The 6,360-nt window shown below is 41.1% G+C and overlaps 1 long non-coding RNA gene across 1 annotated transcript; it reads right to left on the reverse strand.

The window, feature by feature from the left end:
• Positions 1-1,961: 1,961 nt before the first annotated feature.
• On the reverse strand, positions 1,962-4,103 carry LOC124131958. Its single transcript, XR_006860746.2, has 2 exons — positions 3,329-4,103; positions 1,962-2,143 (listed from the first exon to the last, which is right to left on the reverse strand). It is a non-coding gene; the product is annotated as an uncharacterized LOC124131958 (long non-coding RNA).
• Positions 4,104-6,360: the final 2,257 nt, after the last annotated feature.

Genomic DNA, 6,360 nt, shown 5'->3' on the forward strand with positions numbered 1-6,360 from the left:
CTATGATTGTGGGTTCGAATCCCGGTTCGCCCCGATTATGTTTCTAGGTTTGTCAGAACCATACGCGTGCTCGTGGGTTTCACCAAAGTGGTATACATCTGTGACCTGAATCACTTCCTCCCACATTAAGCTGACACGCCGCGATATAACTGGAATACTGTTAAAAGCGGCGTTAAATCCAGCTCACTCACTATAAGAGGTTGAGTGAAACGAATTGGTGCAAAGTGACATTTAAGGGAGGTTACTCTGCACGAGTTTGTAGACTGGTGAGCACAGCGCTTTGAGCATATTAATATTCATGCAATATCGCTGTATAAAGTACCCAAAGCGAAATCGAATCCGGGTCTTCAGTGTGATGACCGACTAATCCACTTAGTTAACCCACCATCCTTAGGTCACAGTGACCCATATACAAGTGTGAGACGTGACCTGAGTCAACGTGACATTATAACCTTGTGACAATATATCCTAGTAAGAGGGCCACAGTGTAATAGTTTGGGCGTTGTGATAGAGGCACGATATTTTATTGGTTTCAAAAATGCATTTTTCTTCTGTGAAAAGAGGGGCCAAACAATTGTTCTCAGGACATCCAATTCAGCTGGTTGGTCCTCAAGTCACTGGTTAATGTTTCCAAAAAGATTTGCTTTTAAAAGAACATAAACACTACCTATAAAAGCAACAGATTTGATTTTTCTTATTAGCTATGTGACTTAGCTAATGGAGGGTGGGGCAGGGCAGGACATGCCTACCCTTTTCGCGAACACCTGGTGATCACGGATTCTCACCATCTCTCCATTTTTTGTGCCCTTTACGCCAAATGGAATCTGTTTCGGCGGATAAACCAGACTATAGCGATTCTACACCCGAATGGTATACAAGTGTGAGCAACACAATAGAAATACAGGGATCGACGCGTCTTTTGACAACCGTTGTCAGGAGCCCAGTCTCGCAGAGCAAAACATACAGTACAACCTGTCTTTTCACAGTCCTTGTTATTAAAACTATCATTGCACAGTCGATAACTTTTGGACACATAACAAAAAATGCGTTTCATAATACATTTAATGTTTAATCGTGTGATGACAAAATATCTGAATGAATGATAGCACAATATGAAGACTACAGCCACGATTTTTCATGATATCAAAAGGCGATATCACGCTTTGATGAGACAGAACAATCATATTACAAAGATGAAGATGCAGTTTAAAACACCTAATACCCGTATTGTCCACAAGTACACCTGACTGGACGGAACAATTAACTGACCTCATGAAAGGACTGGACATGAAACTGGTCACTTATTTGTAAAGCACTTTTCATAAAATATAATTTACATATACAAGTATATAAATCTATTAAAAACGTTCTCTAAATTATGACATATTTTTGGTCATCTATGAAAATACTTTCCTTCCAAAACTGTTAAGGGATGACATTGTTTTAAATATGACACAGCGAGAATTTCTCTCGCTCTCTCTCTCTCTCTTTCTCTCTTTCTCTCTCTCTCTCTCTCTCTCTCTCTCTCTCTATCACATACACACACACACACACACACATTCTATATTTGTACTGTGTAACATAACAACATAACGAATAGATCACAGAAATCAGACATGCTTTTTCGATTACATAGTTAAGCTTTAGGCGCACGTTCAGTAATTAAAAAATCGTAATTCAAACGGTTATCTGCAGGCATGGACAACGTGCAAATAAATAGACAACATGAAAGAAGGAAAATCAAGGACTTAATATTGTCACAAATAAATACCTAAAATAAGGTATGATATATAAGCATCAGCTCGGCCATGTTTTCACATATTTGAAGCGTTGTTCTTGTTTAAGTTTTCCTTGTGCACAGTCCGGGTCCTAAGCTTCTGGTGCCTGGGTTTAGGATGCTCGTCTCGCTCAAGATTCCCGGCGGAGAATACGACGAGCGTTTAGAGAGTGCACAGTTTTTGTTTGTTCTTTCAACCGGGTCCGATGGAATAATTTCTCTCATTTGTTGATTTGACAGCGTGGAAGCGTTACTCCATACACAGCAGCAAGCTTTTGGAGTTGAGACATATTATCTCCTCGAGTTGAGATCTGGAACCAAACTGTATGCCTGGGTTGAGACGAATTTCCTTCATCTAGATGTGATCTGTAAGGGACGTAGACACGAATCATGAGTAACGTACACTTGAGAGAGAGAGAGAGAGAGAGAGAGAGAGAGAGAGAGAGAGAGAGAGAGAGAGAGAGAGAGAGAGAGAGAGAGAGGTCCGGATAAAGAAGGTTGACATAATCGTGTGTTAAATAAGGACATACACATCGGATCAAATGAGAAATGTACACAAAGCCTTTTGGCCGATGAAAAAATCATAACAATATTTCCAGCTATTACAAATAAGACTCGAATTTGTCATGATTGACAACTGTGGAAGCAAGTAGACGTGAAATGTATTTTGTAGCGGTAAAATTGATAATAATCACGTGAACGAACTAAGCCACTGTCAGTAATTATAAGAATGTTCCTGTCGTCACGAGATCATGTCTGTATCACAAATCAAACACGGAAAATCCGGCATCTATCATGATTCATAAATCTTTATCACTTACGCCACACAATATGACGTGTCCATGTAGTGTCAAATTGAAAAGTATGAAATGTTTTAGTTCGATTTGAAACAAAAAAAGAACGCAAGAAAAAACCCATAGTCTAAGATGTATTATTTGGTGTTTTTTTAATATTTCCTTGTGACTAGCTACTTAATTACATGAATAAAGTTGGGTTTCACGCCACTTTTGGAAACAGTGCAGCCACTTCATAACAGGGATACCTAAATAAGCTCCAGACAGAATGCTCGTGTGGGGAATCAAACTCGGACCTTCGATGTGACGAGCGAACGCTTTAACCACAGGGCTAACCTACTGTCCCTTCATTTACATGAGGTGAGGTGAGGTGAACTTGGGTTTAACGTCGCGTCCAAGATTATTGCACTTATATAGCGATGTACGTGTGTGTGTGTGGCTGCTTGTACTAGTCCGGACTCATGCCGATGTATAGTGCTAGCCCACTGAGATACCATGCCGCAGTTTAACATGAATACCCCACTCAGACACAGTATACTGACTCCGAGCCGACCAGTCCTTATTTTAGCCCCTTAATGCCGAGCGCCAGACAGGGTAACAACAAGTTCCATCTTTTAACGTCTTTTGTATGACGCGGCCGGGGATCAAACCCCGGACCTTCCGCTCTCCGGGCGGACGCTCTACCACTAGACCACGGAGGCGGTTTATTTACATGAATTAACATGGTATTAACATGTATGGTTATAGACTTACTTACCAGAGACGCGTTCACCTGAACACAGGTATCCTAGCTATCAGTTGAAACACTTGATTCCTCCACCCAATGTGATTCAACACGTGTTCTACTATCCTCTCGATCAACTGATCCACAGGCAGGTATCGGACGTACAGTTCATCCCCAATGTGGCGAAGTTTAACTCCCATATCCCGCGTCTCTTCGTCGCCAACGGCGGACGCCCCAACAAAACCTGCTAGTCCATTCCAGTCAACAGCCATACTATAATTATTCACACTCGAACGCTCAGTCTGAAGAAGAATCGCCAATTCAACTCAGATGTTAATAAATTTCACAGTTAGCGACAGATTATTCACGGCATGTGTCGTCTGCTCGGCGCGTGCAGTCCGTTTGTCGTCTGCTCACACAGTGAAACGGTAAAAATCAATTCTCAAGTTTTATTGGCTGATTTGAGAGACAGCGCCCCTTTTTAGTCATCGATGTTGGAATTTCTGAAACGGACTGGCTAAATATAGACAAAATAGGTCAGCGTTCAAAGGATTTTGCATTTAACCCAGATACCAAAGGGTATGATGTAAGCCACGGCATATAAATCTAATAATGTATCGTTACCTGTTCGCCCGATTTCAAACAGCAGTATTATATAAGTCCCAGTTGTGGGTCAATCCATACAGTCAACATGTACGGCAGAACGAACGAAGCGGAAAAACCAGATATTTTAGCGAAGGTGTATATATAGGTCAACTGTGTTTACTATTATGTCACGCGCAGATTTGAACTCACGTCTTCCTCGAGCGGAAAGCGTAAACAATGACGAGTCGGCTCGCGTTGAGGTTAGAGTGGTGTCAGGCTTGTGGGCTGATTGACGTGCGGCTGATCGAGCTGATATAGACATGCGTGTGTTTGACTGACGTGTCGGTATTTACAACGGCGAAACATATTTCTCTTTCATCACTGATTGTGTTCTCACGAGTAATTTACGCAAATAATTACAATATTTTACGCGTGAATATTTTTGTTAGTGTTGATCATGTGATTTGAAAATAGAAACACAATTGTTAGTTCGATGCAAATGTAATCTCTTGGTGAAAGGCAAATGAACGCTGAGACCAAACAAGGCCATGGAACAGGGAGGTGCTTCGCGGGGAAAATCAAGGGGAAACAGTAGCGCCAGACCAAGTGAGGGCTTTGGGCTGCGAACGCCAAATCTGAATTCAGGTTTTATATTCCAGCAATATTACGGCGGGGGACACCAGAAATGGGTTCCACACATTGTACCCATGTGGGGATTTGATCCCGGGTCTTCGGCTACCTCACCGCCCCATTGGTTTTGTAGGGGGCACAGTAGTCTGTCTTACAGACCCTGATACAAATATATATCAAATACAGCCCATGCAAGTCTATAATGTTTGGCAAGTCTAGATCACTGCAGTATCAGGAATCTGAAAATGAAGAGAGTCACTGGGCTCCTTTTTATTATATTTTTATTAAGATAACTGAACAACTGGTTTTTTTATGTACGATATGTTCATTTCAGAGACTAGATTTTAGTCTAGGGGCACAGGTGGCCCAGTCGTCTAAGGCGCCGCGATTCGCTGTGCAAATTTGCGTCCCATACGCACGCCAGAAACCTATCATTGTGGGTTCGGATCCCGGTTCGTCCCGATTATGTTTCTAGGTTTGTCAGCACCATACCCGTGCTCATGGGTTTCACCGAAGTGGTAAACGTCTGAGGCCTGCATCACTTCGGGATTTCTTCCCACATTAAGCTGACATGCCGTGATGTGACTGGAATACTGTTAAAAGCGGCGTTAAACCCAACTCACTCACTCACTCAAAGTCAAAAGGTCTCTCGTGAGACGTGAGCCTAGTGGTTTAAGCGTTTACTTGTCACGCCGAAAGCCAAGGTTCGATTCTCCACATGACTACAATGTGTGAAGCCCTTTTGTAGTGTTCCCTGCCGTGAAATTGCTGGAATATTGCTAATAGCGGCGTAAAATAATTCTCACTCACTCACATTTTCACATGTACTAATTTGTTAAGAAAATACCAAAACCCGTTCACAATGATCAAGACAAATGAAATATTCAACTCCTGTAGTAAAAAGTGTGTTCACTGTACCCACTGTATACTAAGAAAAACATACAACTTTATGGATAACTCCTTCTGGTTTATAGCATATAGCGACGTTTCGATGTAGATTCGTACACCGTAACACCCCAGCTTGATAACGTTGTAGGGATCCACATCGAAACGTCGCTATATGCAATTAACCAGAAGTTGTTCTCTATAAATGTGTACGTGTTTCATACTTACTTGCCAACTCCGAGAATGACAACCAAACAGTCACTGTATGCTAACAAGATTTTACATGGACGGTTGCTATGGCACCGTCCAGTCTGAGAGGTGTTATAGCAACTGGAAAGCATCAACATCTAAAACAGAGTTCTTTATAGAAATACCAACATTGTCAGATACATGACACCCGCAGACTTCTTTGTCATAATACTGAACCATTTAACAACATGAAAAATCCCTTTATGTTGTAACAAGATCCATTTTAATCAGGAAAAGCAACTCGTGTTCCAATGTAAATTGAAAGCTTTATGTGATGTTCTCAAACATATCGCTACGCGTCTTCTAATTTCACATTGTTTCTATTTATGTCAACATTCGATGTACATAAACACAACAATGAAATGCCAATTTGATGATATCTTTTATTATCACATGATAAGACATTATGGTGATAGTGGCTACTAAAGAGGTGTGAGTACTATATTTGCTTTGTGTATGTTGATATAGACTTAAAATTGATATGGGTACGTGACTGTGATAGTGTTTTATGACATTTATATACATTTAGATGACATTCAAGAATTACAGAAAAAAACAAGAGAAAAAGTGACCAGGGCTCACTAATACCCCCGACTTCGACTCCAGCTTATTTCTAAGTTTAAAACATGAAATAGCAATATTTTCTCAGAAAATCCACCTATCGAAATCAAACTTTGCACTGCACCTCTTCTGTGAGTATGGCAACTGTTCTCTAC

This window comes from Haliotis rufescens, unplaced genomic scaffold (genome assembly GCF_023055435.1).
Source record: "Haliotis rufescens isolate VD_foot unplaced genomic scaffold, xgHalRufe1.0.p SCAF_15, whole genome shotgun sequence".
In the NCBI taxonomy this organism is placed as follows: Eukaryota; Metazoa; Mollusca; class Gastropoda; order Lepetellida; family Haliotidae; genus Haliotis; species Haliotis rufescens.